This window comes from Dermacentor silvarum, chromosome 11 (genome assembly GCF_013339745.2).
Source record: "Dermacentor silvarum isolate Dsil-2018 chromosome 11, BIME_Dsil_1.4, whole genome shotgun sequence".
Classification (NCBI taxonomy): Eukaryota; Metazoa; Arthropoda; class Arachnida; order Ixodida; family Ixodidae; genus Dermacentor; species Dermacentor silvarum.
In genome coordinates this window covers 35,544,344-35,568,598 of record NC_051164.1, presented here as the reverse complement: position 1 = coordinate 35,568,598, position 24,255 = coordinate 35,544,344, and positions in this window count along the sequence as shown.

Here is a 24,255-nt window from a genome sequence, read left to right as displayed (position 1 = left end):
AATCGTGAGAGGAAGCCATGCCTAAATGCATGATTCGGAATCCCGTAAAAAATACCAAAATAAAGGGAAATTGTCATACTTCAACTGTGTTTATCTCAAATAATTCCATCTTTAGATAAACAAATCAATGCCAAATCTTCGGTTCAATCCGAGTTGCAGAACTCCTTGATTAATTCTAGCGCTCACTCATGGGGTTACGCTTCGCAAAGCAATGCATTCAAAATTCCAAAAGCGTTTTCTTAGTATTGCTTATACAACAGCTGATGTCACCAGAAATATCTATAGAAGGTATACGCGAAACGCCCTTTAAGAAATACATGAGGGTGTGTTTTCAGCTTTTTCAGAGTGAAAAATGTTCATTTTCTATATTAAAGTGGAAAACTTCCGTTAGGTACTAAGATAGCTTTTAAGATAGTGAGTGTCCATTTTCGCCTCGGCTTACCTTCCTGTCTCGTCCCGTGCCCTTCTCGTGCCCTTCACGGATAAGCTCTTGTGGTTAGTGAGACCGAGTTTAGCTTTCCAGCTGCCTTTGAGCAAAGGCAGAAGTTCGCTTAGTTCCGCTGCATCTGTACTTTATGTAAGATGAGTGGTTACGTGCATGATGGAATTTTCCAAAAGCCTTTCCAAAAATAGATTCAGCTGAAACTTTATTCCGAAATATCCTACCACTTCAAGAAGAGAAAGCCTGAAAATGTTGTCCGAAACTTCCCCCTTGATATTACGTCCCTTGTCCGAAAATGTCATAGCGGATACTTCATACTCTCAACATGTTTGCCCACAAAATAGCGTAGTTCGCAAGTGCAGTAGGTGTAACTTGATGCACCGCTGCGTGAATTAACAAGAAATTATGAAAGAGACGACAGGTATGCAATAAAAATCAGATGCGTAAGTTCATCCTCATTGCCCATCCATCATCCCCTAAATATACTGCAGCCACACGAGTATTTATATTCCTTTTGTCTTCTTACCAAGCTCGAGTACACAAAGAGGCCTTAGGAAAACAAGAAGGTGCAGAGCAGCGTTGTGAACTTATACTGTATAGTTATATTTAGCACTTTATGATAGCTAGAACATTAGCCCCGCTCTATGGATGGCCTTACGACCTCTAGCAAAGACGCCTACATGGCCCATAATTGATAGAGACTTTGCTTCGGTCTTCTCTTCGAGCTCGTGAACAAGTCTATATGAATTTCCTTTATGTTACCCCGGTATACCGCAGTGAACTACCGAAACCAATTAGTGGAAGCACACGTAAGTGCGCGCTCGCGCACTTCCACCTTTTTGATGCGGTGTTGATTAATTTTCGTATTTTCATGTGGTTACTCCCTAGTATTAGAGTGCCAAAACTTTAACAATATTTTGTTTAAATGAAGTATTTTGAACTTCACATTTTCTTTGAGAGTGATGTGTTGAGCGCTGATGCGAGCTGCCGTAAGTAATAGGAGATCTAACTAAGCTGCTAATGCATGACTGAGAACACAATCCTGACCTGCAGTACTTCCTCTGCGCAGACTTGCCAGATGGGCTTATCAAGCGATGCTTCATTGAGCAGAAATAGATGTAGCCGTTACTGAGATATTTGTTAAATCTTTTTGGAGCATAACGTTAACAAGGATCCATGTCGTTCTTTTTCCAGCGATGACAAGTACTACCTAAGTTTAATGCACTTTCTTTTCCAGAAGGGCTTCTTTAAACTTGTGGGAAGACGTCGTGGCGTTTGGTTGCCCACATTTATTTATGCACTATTACACACGCTGTCGCTCTTGCCGCCGTTCTTGCCGTCTTGTCGCCGTTCTACTCTCGCGCTCAGCGCGAAAGCGCGGAGCAGCCGAGGCGCAACATCGTCGTCGTCGTCGAGACGCTAACGGCTCGCCATAGGGCCCCCCCCCCCCACCCTCTAGCGAGGTAGCCAGTGTGCGAAGGAGCGATCTCTATGAACAGCTGGTAGGTTCTGCTGCTGCGAAGCGCGTTCGTCTGGTGTTTGTGGATGGCCTTTCGTCTTCATGAACGGCGTCGGTGTCGAGGAAGGCCGGCTTTATGCGGTCAACGGAGATACTGTCTTCGCGTCCATTGAGAAGCAGGACGAAATGCTTCGGGCAACGCTTGACGACTTTAAAGGGCCCGTCTTAAGGCGGCTGCAGTGGTGGTCTGACTGCATCGTGCCGTACGCATACGTGTGTACAATTGCGGAGAGCACGACTGGTGAAAGATGAGCGTGAGTGTTGACGCGGCAGAGTAGGAGACACGTCTCTCATGGCATACCCGAGGCGGCTGGCATAATCGGCAACGCCCAGTGGCCGTATAGGTGACGCCTCGAAAAACTGGCCAGGAAGCCTTAAGGGTGTGCCAAAAACGCGCTCAGCTGAGGAGCAGGACGCGTCCGTACGTATCGTGCTGCGAAGGGCGAGGAGGACGAGTGGTAGTCGCTCCGTCCAGTGTATCAGTGATCGTGAGGCCATGAGCGAGGCTTTGAGTTGGCGGTGAAATCGCTCAACCATGCCGTTCCACATCGGGTGGTAGGCCATCGTCTTGATGTGGTTGACACCAAGCATCCGGGACAAAGTGCGGAAGAGCGCGGAGTTGAATTGACGACTCTATCTGTTGTGATGGTCTTGGGAACTCCGTAACGGCTTATCCACACGGTGATGAGTCAGCGGGCAACTAACTCCGCCGTGATGTCGGTGAGCGGTAGTGCCTCAGGCCACCGCGTGAACCGATCAACGCACGTTAACATATACCGGCTGTTGTTCGATGGGGGCGAAGGGCCTACGAGGGCCAGGTGCACGTGACTGAACCGCGAGTCGGGAGGCGTAAAGTTACCCAGTGGGCGCACTGTGTTGCGCTGGACTTTGGTTTGCTTGTATTTGAGGCAAGCACGTGTCCAGCACCAGACGTCGATGTTCATTCGTGGCCATAGATATCGCTCTGTGACGAGGCGTTGAGTCACACGTGTGCCGGGGTGCGACAAGGAATGCAAGGCGTTGAAGATGCTGCGGCGAAATGGCGCTGGAACATACGGGCGAGGACGTCCGTTAGAGGTGTCGCAAATCAGTGGAATTGCGCAGCCTGGAAGTTGGACATCTTCGAACTTGAGGGAGTTCTCTTGGAGTCGTAGAACTCAAGTTCACTCTCCTCGCGTTGTGCAGTAGCCATGGCTGCAAAATCTACTGGCGGGCGCTCATCCACCGTTGCACTTATTTCTATTGGGGATAGTGCGTCATCAACAGGATTGTCTTTGCCACTGATGCGTAGAATATCGCTGGTAAAATCTGATATATAGGCAAGATGGCGGATCTCACATTGAGTGTGGGAAGAGTTGGTAACGGTCGAACGACACGTGAGCGGCTTGTGGTCGGTGAGGATACGGAATTGCCGACCTTCGAGGAAGTGGCGAAAATGCTTGACAGGCCGCCAGCAGTTCGCGACCGAATGTGCTGTAACGGCGCGTGGTCTGTAAGAGCTTCCGGGAGAAGAAAGCGATCGGCTGCCACACTCCATCGACCAACTGCTGAAAGACTGCTCCAATGGCGACGTCCGAGGCATCCACGGTGAGCAACGTGCTGGCGTCGCACTTTGGGTGAGCGAGGAGTGTTGCGTTGGCGAGCGCTTCCTTGATGAAACTGAAAGCTGTATCGGCGTCGCCTGTCCAGGAGATGGAAGCGTCCAGCTTCGTTTGACCAGACAGAAGTGCATGGAGCGGTTGCAAGATAGCAGCGCAGTGGGGAATAAACCGCCGGTAATAGTTGGCAAGCCCGAGGAATTCACGCAGTTTCTTCGTAGTTGTTAGTGGTGGAAACTGTAATATAGCTTCTACGCGAGCGTCTGGTGGAAATATCCCACGGGAATCCACGCGATGGGCAAGGAAGTCTAGTGAAGAAACTCCGAACTCGCTCTTCGGTCCGTTGACGACTAGTCCGTACTTGCGGTGCCGCGTGAAAACCGGACGCAGGTGTAGTTCGTTATCCGCTTCTGAGGTGCTGAAGACGAGGATGTCGTCGATGTACGCGAAGCAGCACGTCAAACCGCGAAGAACCTGGTCCATGAACCGTTGAAATGTTTGTGCAGCGTTTCGTAGACCAAACGGCATACGTATGCATTAAAACATGCCAAAAGGTGTTATTATGACAGTCTTCGGTACGTCGGAAGGCTCGACAGGTATTTGGTGGTATGCCTTCACTAAGTCGATCTTGCTGAATACGGTGCAACCGTGCAGCAATGCCGTGAAGTCCTGGATGTGTGGTATCAGGTAGCGGTCCGGTACCGTCACTTGAAGAGGGGCGGACGTATCCGAGCTCAAGCTTATGCTCGAATTATTGCCTTGCGATCTTGTAACGGACAGGAGCGAGTCGACGAGCATGTGCAAACACCGGCGCGCCTACTGCCACAATGTGGTGAGTGACATGGTTGCGTACCGGGTCTTCAAGAGATGGAGCACGGAAGAGATCGGAAAATTCTTCCAGAAGTGTAGACCACAGTGGGGAGACTTTGGCATGAGCTTGCACGAGACGCAAAGGTTAGTAAACTTGATATCACGCCTTGAACTGTTGTGTTGGTCTCAGAATCCAGGAGACGGCTATGTCGTAGGTCTACCACAAGCTTAAAATTCCAAAGAAAATCTGTACCGATGATCGGTACAAGCACGTCAGCGACTAAGAAAACCCATCGAAACGTGCGTCTCAAGCCAATGTCAAGCGTAGCGGACCTGTGTCCGAAGGTCCTTATAGTTGAACCATTGACAGCAGTGACAGGCGGCGTGGTCTGACGTCGTCGGTGGTCCTCCAGCATAGGAGGAACGACACAGGTTTCGGCACCTGTGCTGATGAGGTACCGGACTTTCGTGACGCGATCAGTGACGTGGAATAGGCGGCTGTATGTCGGGCCTGAAACACTGGCCGCCGTCGGTGCGTGGCCCGTGCGTTTCCCGCAAACTGGCATGGCTGATTGCACTCACGAGCACGTGCTCCGTACCGGTGGTGGTACCAGCAGACGCTCTTGCCGCCGTTCATGCCGTCTAGATGTAGATGTAGATGTAGAGCCTTGAAGTTACCGTCTTGTCGCCGTTCTACTCTCGAGCAGCCGAGGCGCAACATCGTCGTCGTCGTCGAGACGCTGACGGCTCGCCATAAACTCATTGCTGTTTGCCTACTTTTTTAATAAAAATCTGTTTTTTTTTTCGGCCCTGTGTGGCAAAACAGAGAGATTTAGAGTGGACGTGCTTGATAAAAACGGTTCTGTTTTTTATCAAGCACGTATATTAGAGTGCCATGACTTGTGGTTGTATATGATCTTTTTATTCATTCTGCAGTACAGGAAATAACATATATTATTGTTGATTTCACGCATAGGAACGATGTCTTCAGCGTCTCACTGCCCCTGTGAGCTTTGTAATCATCATCATCAGCGTGCATCAGGTCTACGGCAGGACAAAGGCCCCCTACCAGCAATCTCCTTTTACCCTGTCTTGCTCCAACTGATACCATCCAGTGCCTGCAAGTTTCCTAATTGCACCACACCACTTAATATTCTGCCATCCATGAATGCTGTTCCATTCCCTTAGGAGAAAGTCTGTAACTCTAATACACCTCATGTTATCAGCAGGGGCAACTACATTTTTTCCTCTTTACGTCAACCGGAATAACGGCTACCGCATTTGCTCCTTAATCCACACCGCTGTCGTCATGTTTCTTACCGTAATACTTATCCTTTTTCGTTTCATCCCTCAACTTTTGAGAGCAATGTATCATACCCTAAGTGTTCAAAGATGCCGACTGTACTCAGAGTTAAAAATGCATTGTTGCTGCTTTTGAGATTCAAAAGTTACAAACTACGTGGAGCAGTACATCAGTTCATAACCCTCAGCGTTAAATACAAAATATATTTGGAATATATCTTCCCTAATACGAGATGTCGCGAGAAGTGTGAGTACACATGTATGCTGTCAGTTTTTTCTCCCCTTTAGCTTTCATCCACCAATGAATCACCATTAACGAAATAAAGAAAAAAATATTACCTTACATCTATAAATTACCACAAACCACAATTATTTCATTCGGTGGCCCCTTCATTACATACTGTAATTTTGCGTGTACGACCTGTAGATCATTATCTGAAGGCTCTTTTTTGCTTGGGAGAGCCCTTTCATTTGCACAGCCGCCAAAAGCCGAGTGCAATCCTCCAATATTTAGCTACGGGTAGTAGTGGGTGCAGAAAATGATGAAAGGTGTGTAGGCAAAAAAAAAAAAAAAAAAAAACGCGGAAGAAGGCAAAACAGAGGGTACTAATTCATTGTGCATTGGGTTGCCGAGGAATATATATATATATATATATTAGCCCATGTGATGTTTTCTGGATTTCAGCCTCTTCTTTACGGCTGTTTCTCACCCTCCTCCATTGCTCAATGGGAAATAAAGATTCATTCATTCAAGATGGCAGAGGAGCCCCGGGACCAATGAAGACATAATGCATAGCCTGCTGAAGTGCATCTACATGTGTGAAAATTTACGTGAGACTTGTTCCGAGAAATTTAGCAATCAGGGTTTTCTCGGCTCTCATCAATTTTTGTGGAGTTCTTGAATTGCGGAAGTGGGTGTCGTACGAAACAGTATGTGGTAGCTGCCTCGAAATGCCCGTATTAAAAATAATGCAAGACTATTCGTAAATTGAATGACACAGAAAGATCATTACCTGGCATAGTTGAATGCTTTAAGGTCTCGCTGTTTTTCTGCTTTTTTACATATCGAAAGGCTATAAATAAATAAGCTCAAGGGTCCTTTGCGTAGGTGTCCTATTAAATCCGCTAAGACGTAGTTTACTGCTAACTCGCCACTTTTATTTGTAATTTACAAATCTTATCTTGCTGTTCTAAATGCAATAACGAAACGAAGGCTTGAAAAGCGCGGAATTAGAATTTCATGTGAAAGAGGAGTTCACATTCTTCAAGCTAAAATCACGTTGTTTTCGAAAGAAAACGTCAATTTTTAGCACCTCGCAGTCTTTGATATTGAGTAACTCTAGTAGCGATATGCAAACGACGAAAAAAGGTTAATTTCTCTGTGTTTTTTTTTTTTTTTGAACTGCTCAACAGTTGCTTGACCTGACCTGAACACTGGCCAATGTGGCATTTCACTGTACAATTGTTGCGCTTGTTGTGGTGGTGCGGATGATGATATTGCTACAGGCGTGGTTAGCATGTCAGGCTTGGCTGGGACTTAATCCGCTTGAGCATATCTATTTGTGTCATCAGGGTTTGCCAGCGTGAGTCAATCATTCCAGTTTCTCGCAGAAAGGTGAGTAGAATGCGCGACACGTTCTTGGGCATTGTTCACTGTCCTTCCGGGTAAACTAAGTGTTCTACACATTCAGGAAGAAACCCGCTTCTTCTCGTGCTGAAAAGTCCAGAACAGAAGCACTTGCAGAATCAGGTGGAGTACTCTTTATCGCCCACTTAGTTCAGGGTTGGCAGCACGGCCGAGCGCAAACTTCCATGCATTAGTGCAGGTTGGTCCTATTCTCACCACGTATAGGAAGGTGGCTTCTGTTTGGCTAAGCCTCTTTACAGCACCGCTGTTGCAGCGCTTTCTGATGTGAACGAAAGCAGCGACGAATTGCCTTTTTAGGGAGGCAATTCGTTCACAGGAGCACTGAGAGTATGCTGCCATGAAAGTGCTTCATTTGCTGCGAGAGCACTTGCTCTTGCGCTGCCTGCGACACTAACAAGCTAAGGCACCCACTGAAATGTTATGTTAACCCCTGTACGGCGCGAAATATTTACTGAATTGGTGACTTAGAATGAGGTTGATGAAAAGGAAGACGGCGACAGCGGCTAACCCTGTTCCACAATACTGAGACCGCAATAAAAACCCGCGCTAACAACAGGTTCAGAACGACTACGTATAAGAACAATATCTTCATCTCCTTCCCATTGTGATGTGCAGAATAAACATTACCTGCTTTTTTTTAACTCTCCGAAGCATACTGAACGGAGATGGAAATTAAAAGCCGCTTACATGACGTGATGAGGGAATTCGTGCGTAGAAGTATTAGTCATCAAGATAGCGAAATAGTGACAGCGCAAGAAAGTGAAGCCTGTCGTCGGGTCCCTGCTGTCTGGAAAACAAGACTTACTGGTTGACTAAAGTATTAGCATTCAGAACTTGTAAGCTGTGGGTGATGCCGAAGGAAGTTGTAGCCTTATAATATCCGCAACAAACTGCTGAAAATGCGTCGGCGTTCTTCATTGCAATCTTACTAAAACTTAGGCTTGAGCTAGATTTCTGGGATATGGCCAAAAAACAGTCCCTTCGTACCCTGCTTCCCCTTTTTGAATCATGGACACGCGGTGTATCCTACACCTAGTCTTTTTTTGTTGTTGTTGTTGTTGTCTGGCGTTCTCTCTTCTAAACAGTTTTCAAATTGTTAGTCATCTTGAAATGTGAATGGTGACGTTTGTCGGAAAACTGTCTCAGTAAAATTGCGCATCGTAAAGTGAAAGCTCCCGAGGCCAAGAAAGACTGTTGCTGACAGGTAAAGGCAAGTGAACTTACAGCGCCCCCAGTCTCTATAACCCTTTGGTTCAAGACAGGTGAACCGTAAGTTACAGCAAAGTTTGTCTGGAAACGATCCGAATAGGATGCCTGAGTTTCTGTAGTCAGTGACAGCCTCTGGCTAAGCTGCAGGTCCACAAATTAGATATACCTTCTTTTCAGGTTGTAGGCAGCACAACACCAGTGTCGTTGGCAGACAAGCAGCACTCAAGTTTTCTAGAGGAAAGGAATCAGATGGCTTGTCACTATCAACACGAGACGAACTTAGGCGTATTACGCCTCGTTTGCAACTCGCTGAGAGACTGCTCCTCGGGCATGCAAATGACGGCAGGGCAAGAAAAAAATTTTTGTAAGTACAGACATACTTTAACTTGCCTCAGGGTGGTTTTTGTGCACTCCGGCATCGCACCCTTTCTTCTGGAGAAAATTTTTGTTGTTGTTTGGAGCATTTCTTACAGTCGCGCTCACGTACACAAAACTTAGAAGCAAGAAAATCTGTAACAGAAAGGCGTCGCTAGTGCATCACAGGAAGGAGGGTGACACGTGTTAGCTTGGGGCATGGTATGGGTAGCACTGTTGAGAAAGTCGTTTCTTCTTTTCTGTGTTGAAAGCAAACTGATTTCTAGAAGATACGCACCTACTCCGTGATATCGCACCCTTACTGTGACCACCGTTCACCTCTGACTTCCACGAACTGCATTCCATGGCCACGGAATGCCAGTACCACGTTGTATTCCTTGTACAAGGGGGATGGGCCAAGAAACTTTGTGCAACGTTTTGTGTAAACTTGATATGCGAATGATAGAAATAAAACAAATAATAAAAAATGAATAGATAACCATCGACATAACGGACGAATGACAACAATATCTAATAATTGATGTGGAAAGCATACATTCAACTTCATAAATATAGTATGGGGCTGTGACTTGTGCAAGGCGAGTTTCGGACCTTCCTGCCAGCGAATAAAAGGACAATAAACTGCATTTAACACAAAATTGATAAGTGTAGGAGACACCAAAAAAGATAAAAAGCGTAGAACGACACAAATATTATAAAGATAACACCAGGACAAAAATAATTATATGTAACATGGTAAACACGGTATGTCATGGCAGTTCGTTGTAGGGTCGGTTCAATGTGTCCGTGGGCAGATATATATATATATATATATATATATATATATATATATATATATATATATATATATATTGTAAGGGGGTTTAATTACAAAACAGTTAGGGCTACGCAACAGCCTTGGTTCAAGAGCGTCGATCGCTGTCTCGCGCTCTCCAGGCTGCTGGACTTCGTCATCCTCTCTCAGTGGCTGCTGACTCTCTTCCCCATTGCATTGGCCCCGGCGACTCAAGGTGACGCAAGCACCAGGGGGTCGTAGTAGGGCTATAGGCAGCTCAGGTGGACTGTTTCACGACCGCGGCAGCGCCTGTCGGTGGGGGGTGTTACAGGCTCAACGACGTAGTTCACCGGCGATGTGCATTCTACGATCCGGTAGGGACCGTGATATTACGCTGCAAGCTTGCGGGAGAGACCAGGGGTGGGGCATGGAATTGAGAGCCACACGAACGAACTAACAGGGAAGGTAGGCGTAGGTTTAGCCGGGTCAAGGCGCTCTTTCTGAAGACCTTGTGTCATGGATGTAAATGAGCGTGCGAGTTGGCGGCACTCTTCGGCACATTGAGCAAGTTCTGAGGCTGGGCGGTATTCGGATGCATCAGGGCGGTATGGAAGTATAGTATCCAGTGTGGAAGATGGCTCACGTCCGTATAGTAAAAAGAAAGGGGAAAATCCAGTGGTGGCTTGCGTGGCTGTATTATAGGCATATGTCACAAAAGGAAGCACCAAGTCCTAATTAGAATGGTCGGAGCCTATGTACATTGAGAGCATGTCACCGAGTGTTTGGTTAAAGCGCTCCGTCAAGCCATTAGTCTGCGGATTATAACTTACAGTGGTGCGATGAATAATATTGCACTCGCTGAGAAGCTCTTGGACGACTTGAAAAAGAAACACACGCCCTCGGTCGCTAAGCAGCTCGCGTGGCACGCCATGGCGAAGAACGAAGCTGCGCAAGATGAATAAGGCAACATCACGAGCTGAAGCTGTTGGAAGAGCGGCGGTTTCGGCATATCGAGTGAGATGGTCGAAGGCCACAATAGTCCACCGATTGCCCGCAGGGGTGGAAGGCAGGGCCCGTACAGGCCTATGCCGAGTCTATCAAACGGGCGAGCGGGACACGGCAAAGGTTGTAATGGGCCAGGCATGTGACAAGTTGTTTTCCGGCGTTGACACTCAACGCAGGAACGAATGTACTTGCGGACGTATGTGTACATTCCGCGCCAGTAGAATCGCTGGCAAAGTCTATCATACGTTTTCAAAACGCCAGCATGCGCGTTTTGCGGGTCTGCGTGAAAGTGCGTGCACAGATCGGAGCGCAAATGGCGAGGTATAACAAGAAGCCACTTTCGACCATCGGGCTGGTAGTCGCGGCGGTACAACATGTCGTCCCGGAGCGCATAATGAGGTACTTGGCGACAAAGGGCACGAGAGAGCTGTGGGGCTGGTTTCGTCGAACGCATAGAGAGAACGTCGATCAGCGAGGCGATCCAGGGATCCTTGCGCTGTTCTGAAGGCATGTCTGTGATAGTGATGTTAGCGCAGGAAGTTGCGGAAAGGGAAACAGGCGCGACATCAGAAGGCAGGGGCGAGCGGGAAAGTGCGTCGGCGTCGGCGTGCTTGCGTCGTGAGCGGTAGATGACGCGAATATCGAATTCTTGTAAACGGAGCGCCCAGCGTCCAAGTCGACCCGACGGATCCTTCAGTGAAGCCATCCAACAGAGCGAATGATGATCAGTGACGACATCAAACGAATGGCCATACAAGTAAGGGCGAAATTTCTTTAACGCCCAAACAATTGCCAAACATTCCTTCTCGGTAACCGAATAGTTGCACTCTGCCTTGGTAAGGGCACGACTCGCATAGGCAACTACGTACTCAGAGAAGCCCGGCTTCCGTTGGGCAAGGACAGCGCCAAGGCCGATCCCACTAGCATCCGTGTGTACCTCGGTCGGAGCGGTAGGGTCGAAGTGACGTAGAATGGGCGGTGAAGTCAAGAAACGACGTAACGTTGTGAAAGCCTCATCACACGCCGGCGACCAACCAGACAGATGGCTATCGCCGGTGAGCATCTTCGTCAGCGGTGCTATTATAGAAGCGAAGTTCTTCACAAAGCGGCGAAAGTATGAGCATAGACCTAGGAAGCTGCGAAGCGCTTTCACGGTGGTAGGCTTCGGGAATTCAGCAACAGCACGAAGTTTCTGCGGATAGGGAAGGACGCCGTCCTTAGAGACTATGTGGCCCAGGATGGTGAGTGTGCGAGCTCCGAATCGGCACTTCTTGATGTTAAGCTGAAGGCCTGCGCGCGTCAAACAGCTCAGTACCTCGTAAAGCCGATGGAGGTGACTGTCGAAATCGGGGGAGAAAACGACGACGTAATCCAGGTAGCAGAGGCACGTCTTCTATTTCAACCCACGCAAGACACTGTCCATCATCCTTTCGAATGTGGCTGGGCATTACATAGGCCGAAGGGCATAACATTGAATTCGTACAGCCCATCGGGAGTTACGAAGGCAGTTTTCGGGCGATCGGATGGTGCCATAGGGACCTGCCAATAACCGGACCGTAAGTCTAGTGACGAAAAGAATTCGGCTCCTTGCAAGCAGTCCAGGGCATCATCGATGCGAGGCAGGGGATACACATCTTTTCGCGTAACTTTGTTCAATCGGCGGTAATCGACGCAGAAGCGGATTGAGCCGTCCTTTTTCTTGACAAGAACAACAGGCGATGACCAGGGACGGCTGAATGATGCCGCGCTGAAGCATGTCGTCGACTTGTTCGGCGATCACATGACGCTCAGCAGGGGATACGCGGTAAGGGCGCCGGCGCAGAGGCGTGTGTGAGCCGGTGTCAATCGGATGGAGAACAGTATGCGCGTGGCCTAATGACGTCTTCTGGAAATCAAACGAGCTTTGAAACTGGCGGAGGAGTACAAGAAGTTTCTCGCGCTGCGCCTCTGGAAGTGCGTCGTCAATGGTGGAGTCGAACATACGTAAAGGTGGTGGATCAGGCGTACTAGCAGAAGGTGTCAGGGCACTAAGGTGCAAGTTGTCCATGTCGTCAAGGCAGAAGATGGAGGATATGTCGAACACCTGAATTGTGCCGATACACTCCCCACGGAGTAAGGTTGAGGGAACCGGCCACGGATTCGTAACAAATAAGGATGTGGCGCCTCTGGTCATGTCGAGAACGGCAAAAGGCAAAGCGAGATGCCTACGGTGTTGAACGGTCTCGGAAGGTGTCAAGAGAACTGTAGACTCACGAACAGCAGCACAGGACACGGGGACAAGGACTGTACTACTTGGTGGTATGTTGGTATCCTCGGCGACAAACAACGTTTCCATTGTAGGTGCAGGCGACGCGGAACACAATGCAGAGAACGCCACCTCGGCACGAGCACAGTCAATAACAGCATGATGGCGAGAAAGAAAATCCCAACCGAGGATGACATCATGCGAACAGGCTGGTAGCACAAGAAACTCAATGGGATAAACAATATCTTGAATTATGACGCGGGCTGTGCAGGCGGCTAACGGTTGAATGTGGTGTGCGCTGGCGGTACGGAGGGATAATCCCGTTGACGTCGTCGTAACCTTCCGAAGCAAGCGGCAAAGTTTTATATCAATCACTGAAACGGCAGCGGCAGTGTCCACAAGCGCAAGGGTACGAAAGCCATCCACAATAACGTCAATGAGGTTCGCTGGAGAAATTCGAGGACTTGAATTTTTCGACGACGACGCAGTTCCTGCCTCGGGAACTGCGACGTTTAGTTTTCCGCGTCAGAAGGGCAGGGTCGACGGCGCATAGGTGACAGAGAGCGACGTCGGGGGGATGGAGATCGGCGGGGAGCTGAGGGCATGCGCTCGGGCGAAGAGGATTGTTGGGGCCGCGCTGTGCCGCCAAAGCGCCCAGGATCGTAAGCAGACGGTCGCATGACATCTATTGGGACAGGAGGGCGACGGCGACAGAAACGTGCCACATGTCCAGCATAGCCGCAAGAATAACAGATAGGGCGATTGTCTAAAGTGCGCCATGGATTTGTGGGGACTGGTCGGCTGAACGAAACTGGTGGGGGCCGAACAGGTGCCGGCGCGGCATAATAGGTCGGGTGACGACGTGGCCCGGCCGCGACGACTTGCGCATACGACAAGGGCGCAGGCTCAGGAGGTGGCGGACGAGTGAAATGCAAAGCGTCAGTGACCTCTCCCTGTATAACTTGGCGTATCACTGGGGCCAGATGTGGAACCAGGGCTGGCTCGGGCGTGCTCGATAAAATGGAGAGCTGGCAGGCGACCTCCTCACGTACGAACTGCTTGATCTGAAGCAACAGTGCATTCTGGTCGCCCAAAGTCAAGGCCGCGATCGAGTCGTCCTGTTCCAGAGGGCGTCGAGTTTGGGCGCGTTGCTTGCGCAATTCGTCGAAACTCTGGCACAAGCTGACAACATCTGTGACGGTTTGGGGGTCTTTGGCCAATAACATTTGAAACGCGTCATCGGCAATTCCTTTCAGGAGTTGCTTGATCTTATCCGACTCGTGCATCGACGGGTTGATACGCTTACATAAGTCGACGACGTGTTCAATATAACTGGTGAAGTTCTCACCGGGTTGTTGAGCGCGTTCACGAAGTCGCTGTTCTGCGCGGAGTTTCCGAAAACGTTGTCTTGAACGACGCCCAGTGATTAATCTCCGCCTCGTGGTTCCGGAACCAGAGACTGGCGACGCCGGTCAAGTAAAAGATAACATTGGTCAGCCTAGTTGCATCGTCCCATTAGTTGACTGCGCTCACCCTCTGATAACTTGTCAACCAGTCCTCGACGTCTTGATCGTCAGTCCCGCTGAGTATTGGTGGGTGACGCTGAGGCAGCACGCCGGGACAGACGGTGGCTTTAGTCTGGGAGGAGCCTTGCGTGGTGGTTTCTTCCGGCATCGCTGACGCTGGAGGTAAGGTACGGCTTCGTAGTTCCAGGTTGGGAGACTGGTAGAATACCCAGCACCTTTCCACCAATCTGTGAGGGGGTTTAATTACAAAACAGTTAGGGCTACGCAACAGCCTTGGTTCAAGAGCGTCGGTCGCTGTCTCGCGCTCTCCGGGCTGATAGACTTCGTCATCCTCTCGCAGTGGCTGCTGACTCTCTTCCCCACTACAATATATATATATATATATATATATATATATATATACCAAAGTGCACTACGGTAAGTATTTCTTTTTTGCACAATGTGTCTGGAAACATTCGAAATATATAGTGCGAAATAAAACGTATGTCGGGATCTTGTATAAGAGGTTAGGGACCATCGTTATTCTTATAGTACATCATATATACATCTATAAGTGTGTGTGTGTGTGTCTTTGTTTCAGAAACTCCCTGGTTTTCAACAAGACTTGTAAAAAAATTGCAGGCCTCAATCAAATAATAGCTTGGAGGTACTAACATATTCTTCTAAACTTGTCAAGTCCACAGAAATTCTGTTTAGTCAGTGAAGGACGAGCTAGACGAAATCCGCATTGGTACTTTTTATAGGTGGTTCTGAAGGCACTGCGGTCGTTCATTAGTTTTTCTGTGCGCTCGAACAAAGAATCTATCATCAGATATTTAATATAAAAACAGTTTTATAGTAAGGTGTCGGTTCGGTTGCCGGAAAAAATAAAAATCCGTTCAATTAGTTTATGATTTGCTACGATACCGCAAATTTGAGGAAGACATGGCAGATGCTTCAAGAATTCTGAGATTCACCGCGCAGCTGGTCTGATGCATTGTGAATGTACCACGGTACCACTGTTTTCATGTCATACCGAATTTTGTTTAGGCTGCTTTGGGGCTTATTGTTGATAATAGCGTAAAGAAGCAACCGTCTATAAAAGACCAGTTGAAAACGACGATGCAGGCACTGGCTTGCAATTGAACGTTTATAAGTATCGCAAATATTTAAATGTACGAGCCTGTGCAGGATCTAGTCAAGCACCAATTTCACTGGCATCCAAGAAACGGAACTCCTCTATCTAAAACAATTTTTCATCTGAGAAGTCATCCCTCCTAATAATGTGTTTTTATTAAAAGGAAACATATAATCACTATGACGTAATAAATCAACAGCTCCTAATAAATATTTTCACTACACTAGTACTGCATACGCTATTGAACTATAGAATTTCACTGAGCTTTGAGGCCTACATGAGCGTTAAGTATTCCACTACGAAGCACTTATTTGTTGACGGCTCCTCTACAACAAATATCTCTTCCTGTGGTACTTTTTTTCCCTCCACAGGCAAGACATTTTATGGCGTTTAGAGAGAGTAACGTCATCAACATTGTATTTATGGTACGCAATGAAACGAGCGATAAAATACGCACTACGGCTGCTTCAACAACAATGGACACTCTTCACAGACTCGAAAGTAGCACTGCAAAGCGTTTGCACGAAAAAAGAAAAACTAAGTCAAGCAATTACATTTTGGTACTGGACGTAGAAAGAGAGAGAAGGAAGGAAGGATGGAAAGGCAGAGAGGTTAACCAGACTTTGTCCAGTCTGCTACTATACTCGTGAGGAGTGGGATGAGGGAATAAAATTAAGAGAGAGACAAGACACGAGTCTTAATCGCACAGGACACAGCATACCTACATTACTTGGCATCTAACGCAAGGCATTAGATAGCATTTGAGTGGCTTCCAGGACATTGCGGTATAGGAGGTAATGAAAAGCCGGATGAGGTAGCCAGCAAAAGAAATGGGCGTGGAGCAGTTTGTTCAGGAGAAACGAGATGTCGCTTTCGGCGGCGCGCCGTACGTTGCCTCAGCGACCACGCACGAATACGAAACCACTACCGTTTCTACCTTGCTTCTGCGCAATCAGCTGTCGGAAATGCAACTGAGTTTTCGCTAACACACTGTGCTCCAGTCATGCTCGATTGAATTATGTGGATTGAAGACGCGTACAGTAGATGGCTGCGAAAATAGGGACTGGCATATTATAGAATGTAATGAATGTGTGTGGCTAAGTTCGCGGACCACTGCTGCAACTGTCCGTACGTGTTTCCGGCACTTCTAGATGTACGGCTTTCTCGAAGACACATAAACTTGCTCATCCGACAGCGTTGTATCGCTAATCTCCAAAGAAATAGCTTCAGCCCCGGCAGGTCGGCAAGAGTGAGTAGCGCTTGTTAAACAATGATAAAAGGAGTAGCGCCGCTTCCTGTCATAGTAGGGTTTCGCGCAGAGTATCTACACGCATCTGCCCCAACTGGCACGGATACGCAGGCCCACTCTTTCGCCAACGTGTCAAGACTAAGTGAATTGGCGCACACTTGAATATATGTGCACTAGATACGCAGAATCAATGACGGTACTGCACCGATAGCGCTCGAATGGTCGAAGCTCAATGCTTCGTGCTGGTCCACAAGAGTAAGCGAGTTACTAGCGATAATACGTCTTTGCTACCATGTATTACGATGTACAGAACTACTGCGTTTCAAACCTTGTGTGCATCAAGAGCAAATCTAACGGAACTGAGCATACTGCGAGTGATTAGGCAGAAAATTAAGTAATGAGATAGCGACCGCTCGAGGAACTTTACTGAGTCAGAAAAACGACAACCGCTGCTTCAAAATATTCGCCAAGTAAAGAACTAAGAGCAAAACCTGCTAAACCTGATTCAATTAATGAGCGGAAAGTGTGGACAGCTTGGAATACATAGTTAGCGCCGCTTTTAGAGCAATCAGCATATGTGCTTTGAAGCTGTGGCTAAAGCTTCGTGTCGTCCACCCAGTCACCGTCTACGATATCTCCCGAAACAGAGGTTTGCTAAGCCGCGCCGGCGTCATACACATCCATCGTAAACATGCACGCAACTGAGGCAATTTACCATCATCATCGTCATCATTTATTTGCCCTTAAAGGCCTCTGTTGGGGTGTTACATAAGAGGGGAACATACATAAGAAAAAGAAACGTTGAAACAGTCATGACTGAAGTAAAAACAATAACAATAACATTCAGAAGGGTAAAGAAGGTGTAATGCAATGACAGTCAAAAACACAAAGTAATAACCAATGCACTAAAAAAAAGTGCGATGAAGAAAAAATTAGTTACATAAGTTAACCCTCAATACTCAGAAAGTTCGTTAGTAAGTTTCGAAACCTGGTAGGGTTACGTTCTATTGCTACGTGGTCAGGTAAACTATTCCATTCTGCAATAGCTACCGGCAAGAAAGAGTTGTTGAAGGATTTGTAAAGCCGCGAAGACATTGAAGACTGAGGTTGTTGAGAGACGGCGTTGAAGAATGATTGGGTGGCAAAAGAAGCGTGTCGTGTAAATGTGGGAAATGGTAATACAGTTTTTGAAAGAGGCATAAGCTTGAGATTTTTCGACGATGTCCTAATGATTGGATGTGGAGGGATGATTGGATGTTTTTAGCACTTAGCCGATAGTCGTACTGGGTTGTAATAAACTGGGGTGCGCGGTTTTGGATGGCTTCAAGTAGCTCAACAAGGTACGCTTGATGGGGATTCCATATTGCCGACGCGAATTCCAGTTTAGTACGGATAAATGTCTCATATGCTAGTTGACCGATCACAGGGGGTGATGATGATAGTGACCGTCTGATGAATCCCAGGGATCGATTAGTGGCAGTAACCAAATTTTGGGTATGTTCTGACTATGTAATCTTGCTAGTGATGATGACACGAAGGTACCTGTATGATTGAACCAGCCAATAGGAAGGGAATGCAAATAGTAAGAGTATGACATGAGAGAGTGTTTCCGCGATACGCGCATGAACTTAAATTTTCGACGTTTAGTTGCATGAGCCACTCTGTGCACCATTTTTCAATTGTAGTCAGGGCACGCTGTAAAGGCAACTGATCATTGTATGAGTTTGTACGGCGGTACAGCACGCAGTCATCGGCGGCAAAGAGCCGGATGAATGACGAAATGCCAGAAGGGAGGTCATTATTGAAAATTAAAAACAAAAGGAGTCCAAGGACTGAACCTTGCCGTACTCCAGGTAGCACTTCGGTAACTGTAGAGTGACGGTGCCCATGTACTGTAAACTGTGATCGGCCAATTGGGAAGCACCGGGTCCAGGACGTGATTAGACGATGGAGATATAAGCTGTTTACTTTGATCATTAGTCGTTCGTGAGGTACACGGTCAAAGGCTTTCGAAAATCTAGGTAAATTGCGTCTGTTTGGAAGAGAGAATCAAGGTTTGATTCGAAGTCAGTAGTCAATTCAAAGAGTTGAGTTTCACGTGAGTGACCTGGTCGGAAGCCATGCTGGTTACTGAAAAGGAAGAGTTAGCTTCAAGATTACAGGCAACATGAGAATAGATTATGTCTTCAAGAAGTTTGCAGGCAATACAGGTAAGTGCTATCGGCCGATAATTCGATGGATCAGTTCTGTCGCCGCTTTTGAAAACGGGACAACCTTGCTTAACTTCCAGTCGTTAGGAATGGTACTGGTAGTTATGGACTGCGAGAAAATGATTTGTAGAAATTTACTAGTAAGTACCTTAGTGCTTTTGGACGACTTCAGCGGGAATGTTGTCCGGACCGGGATCACTGGATACCTGATAATATAGATATTTGCATATACATTGATATTATCGATGATATTGCAGTCCGAGAGTTTAGCTGCCTGAAAAAGGCGCTTTTTGTTTACGAGCTTCCCAAGGGAGTTGGTGAACCACGGTTTATCGTCATCATCCCGAATACGGACAAGTGGCACATATTTCTCGACAAGAGACAGTATCTTCTGTTTATAAAGTAGCCAATTGCTCTCCACACTTCGCGAGGAAGCGAACTGCTCAAAAGACACAAAAAAGCATCTAAATCCCGATTATTTTCGAGAAGTCTGCTTTGTTGTAATCGCGGATATATTTTGTTGAAGGCTCACTGGTTGGTACCTGAAAGGTCAGGTCAAATAACACCATCTCGTGATCACTTAGGCCATCAATACCCATTATTGATTGAACAGCAATGGGGTGGAAACCAAAACTAAATCAAGAATATTGGCACCGCGAGTCGGGGTAGACACCATTTGTGTGAAGGTAAATGTTAGAACCAGATCAAGAAATTCTTTAGATAGCTGAGAAGAAGCTGTCATTTTATCCCAGGTAATGTCAGGGAAGTTAAGATCACCGCAGAGGATGAAGTTACTTTTGGTAAATGTATCAAATAGATACAAAAGTCAGTTGTGTAGGTCTTTCGTGAAAGATTTATCACAGTCGGGCGCACGGTAGCACGCGATGATAATATTAAGCAAAAATGAAAACACACTTTAACGCGAAGAATTTCTTGTTCGTTCTTGATTGGTATAGCGGAGGAAGACAGATCAGATTTATTCAGTAAGAGAACACCACCACCCCCTCCCCCGGCGACCAACCCTGTCAATTCTGAAGGCGTTGAACACGTCACTGGACAAAAGTTCTTGCGTGTTTATATCAGTAGTAAGCCATGACTCTGTAAATATTGCAATGCCGGCGGAACTGTCATCAACAACGGCTTCTATTAAGTCTTTTTTAGGACGATAGCTTCGTACGTTTCCCAGAAGGAATGAAATACTGTCGTATACTGGGACTTCAGGCTGGCGTGAATGTGGCCGTGTAGTGTGGCAGGATAACAGAGAGTGAGTTTGCGGTGAACGCCAGGACTTTAGTGCTCTAACGGTATCAGTCACGCAGTCGTAAATGAATAATTTGTTGTTCATTGCTAGCTTATCAAAACGAATCTTAAAAGAAGTGGACCGAGCCTCTTGCGCATGTGCAAAAAGTTTTGGCGGGCTATTCTGACACGTTCCGAGTAATCTTTGCGAATTGAAAAGAGTGTATCCTTCAGCTTTGGTGTTCCAGACAGAATTGAACTTTTATCCTTCAATCTCGAAAACTTGGCATTTATCGGATGGTTCTTTCCAACCTGAAAATCTCCTAGTCTATGCGCCCTTTCAATATCACTGCTGTTAATCGTAATGGCTAGCTTATCAGCCCAAAATAAGACAACATGCGACTCGGATCGCGTCCAGCTCTCGGAATTCCAAAAAGTAACAGATTTGACCGGCGCTGAAGGTTTTCCTGGTCGTCGCACTTCTCGACTAAGGCCTTTACTTCAGCAGTAATTTTGGCAATTTCAGCATTTTGGGTTGAAACTAAAATGCAAGCAATGGACTCGTCAACACGTGATCAAACATTGCAGCGCCCACGGGATCGCCGCGAAAAGTTTGAATATAAGTGATTTTCTCTAAAAGTGAGGCTTCAGCTTTGGCGAAGCGATAAGTACTCAGTGAATGGCGTAAAAGATGGTCTTCACCTTCAGGCAATTGTAGATTTTTGTTCAAAATCGACCTAGAACTCCAATCAAAGCTACCACAATATCTACCACAACATCTGGAGACCATCTGTCACCGGCTTCGACTAAAGGCTGCATACACGAAAAATAGTATTTTTTTGCAATGGCAAGACCTTTTTCTCCATGTTGTGACAACTACGGCGCGCTGGAATCTCCAGGGCGCATTTTGCTTGCGTGCCCATCTCATAGAGACAAGCGACATCGATATAAACTGAACATGGAATAGCTCGACCAAGGCCCCTTGACATTTCCACGGATGCTGCGTCCCAGGCCTTGCCCATCAAAACAATGCAAAGACCTGGACTTCTTGTTTTGCACAATTCAGTCAATTGGGGTGGTCTCTAAACTATGACTCACGCAGGTCATCTCACCAAGACTATGATTTTATTTTATTTTTTGTTAACCATCAAGTTTTACCTAAATTATCTACTTTCATCAGATCGGACCAACAACATCACAAGACCTGGATTTTTTAGAACTATTTTTCTTTTGCTCACCTTCCTCTAAGGTCTGTGTTCTCCTTCATTCCATTCACTGCAGAGTAGCATAGAGGTGAAAATACGCTGGCGTAACCCTCCCCTTTTTCAATGAAGACCTTTCTCTCTCACTCTCTGAGCTTTGAGATATGCTTCTTTAGCAATTGAAATGTCTTTCGTTTTTTTTTTTGCCTCTACTCATTTCTATATCAGAACTGAAACAAAATTTGGCCGTATCATTTGACTGGAACGTTTGTGTGGTATTTGATTGTGTTAAGAAAGAAAGAGAAATGACTCAGATGATAATGGTTTTATATCTGTGACAATATAAATGACAGATTGGTTTGGCTTTGCTTCGCACAGTGCAGCCTGAAGCTCTCGAAACAACAAATAAGTGGGCCGTTGTTTGCATAGGTGGCATGTTTGAGGCCACGACGGATGATTTGTGACCTGCAATGCGCAATACATAACCGATGGTACGGACGTTTCCTTCAAAATTTCACATATTCCTTCTTTTTCCAGAAGTAGTCCGCGTGGAAATCGTGCTGACGCGCTCAAAAAAGCGGTCACGGGGAGAAAATACTTGTAAAGGAACCATGCGCTATACATCTGTCACTCGCATAAGTATTATTGCGACATTATCTATCCTCCTTTATTTTTCCCAACCTGGATTCGAAAAAAACCTCTGTACATCGTTTATTCGTAAACGCATATCGACGCAGCTGACGTGCATCGCCAACTTTGCAGGTGGTACTAAATACCTTTGCATTATGAGAAAACTGTGGGTGCTGCCGTGAATGCTGGTGAGTGGCGTGATTGAGGCCTTATATTGTTAGTGTTTTGTTTCTTTCCATTCTATTGATTTTGTATCACCTATCACATCGAGTGGCGCTTGCTGGTGATAACGAAAGTGTGACGTTATGCCAGCGCATAAAGAGATGAAACAGATTGGAAAAAAAAGACGCGCGTTACGTAATCACACCGCCGAGCTATGTAGCAGAGAAAAATGTATATATCGTTCAGACACCAAATTGTCGCCATCAAAGCTGCCAATGTAATCGTTGACGTTGTATTATATGCACATGTCAGTCGAAAATGAGAAGAACAAAAAGCAGAACCAATAAAAAAATTGGAGGACGCTTAAGCTTCACCTTTAGGAATAGAACGCGATAGCGTTATCGGAACCCGTTCGCATCGCATCATGTGCATACAGCGAGTAGGCTTCATTCACTGCAACACTGAACGTGGGAAAGCCAGCTTACAAAGACCAAGCTTACACCGCTCCCCTTAAAGTTGGCTTCACTTTAAACTGAAATGCATTGCTGGAAAGTCGTTTTTCCAGGGATAACATAAGTGGTCTTATATTAAGATGTGAAGGCACTAGCACCTTTTATTGTTATTTTATTAATTGTTTGCTATTGCCCCGACGGGCTCAGGCCTGGCAGAAATGCTGGAAATGAGGTTTGTGTTTGAGTTTCCTCGTAGCAGAATTAGGTTTCCTCGTACATTCAAATTACAATCCGACGCCGATTGGTAAGGAATCTGACAGCGAATCCGACGCCGAATGGTAAAGTCGTACTTTGCGATTTTTCTGACGGATTTCACTGTGAGAAATTCAATTTTTGTTCACCAAAACCTTGCACCACGTGGAGGGCCTGCGCGGTCGATATGATTGGAGGATTTTCTCCGCCACCCACGATCACACGCCGATTGCCGACGCCGGATTTTCTGCGACACGGGGCCCTAAACGCTATCGCGTTTAAAAACCCGACAAACCGCGTATCTCGTATCGGAAGTATCTCGTAGTGACATTGTCGTATTGTCGCACAGTCAGACTTCGCGAAGCAGTCCTGTCTGTATGCCATGACACTTGTGTAGCAACGCCAAAATTTCTGTATCACGCTGTCATGTCGTGTGGCCGCAGCAACAAACTCAATTTCCTCGCCCTCCATCGTTTACAGCCTTGCTTGCATTCGACGAGCGGCATTGCCTTTTGTACCAAATATTCTTCGCGTAGAAAGACGTAAGGAAATCGTTAGCTGTTTCGCATCTTCTGAAAATGATGCACAAAATAAGTAACCGTATTTGGCATCCATGATTTCACATTCGCTATCTCTTTACCCGAGTACCGCACGCAGCAGTTGACATGATTAAATATACAAGTTGCTATTTTGCCGCCCAGAAAAAGGTTCCGGATGCTAGTCTAATTAGACCTGCAGGCACTCCGAACAAGCGCTTCAGAAGCAAGACTGGACTAAGCCGCAGGCAATGCAACTCTTGAAAACAAGCCCTAACATCAGGTTTCTAATTTGCCGGTTGACTTAGCCCAAGCAACGCATGGCGTACGGTAGGTAGTTTTTCAGGAAGTCGTTTTTGTTACACTGTGCTGAAAAAGGCGGTTACGGCGAGACTGCTGTTTATTATAAGACCTCGCCGCAGGGCTAGAATGAAATACTAATACGAGAAGAAACTAATCGTAACATTTATTATGAGTAGCTGTGGGAATTTAGTTGTTACTTGGCAGGCGTAGCTGACGGATAAGCTATCAACATCTGAAAAATATGCCGTCGTAAAAGAAAGTAACCCAGTACGTTTGTTTAGTGCATTTTACCGCTTCTAGAAACCGGCTGTTCTTTCGCCTTTTTTTCGCGTTGTAGAATTCAAATTTCATGAGCCATTCGAATCTGTGAAGGCGGATGACCAGCGAAGCAGCTTATCGCACGACCATAGATGACACAGAACTTTGAACCACGATAACGCACATATTTT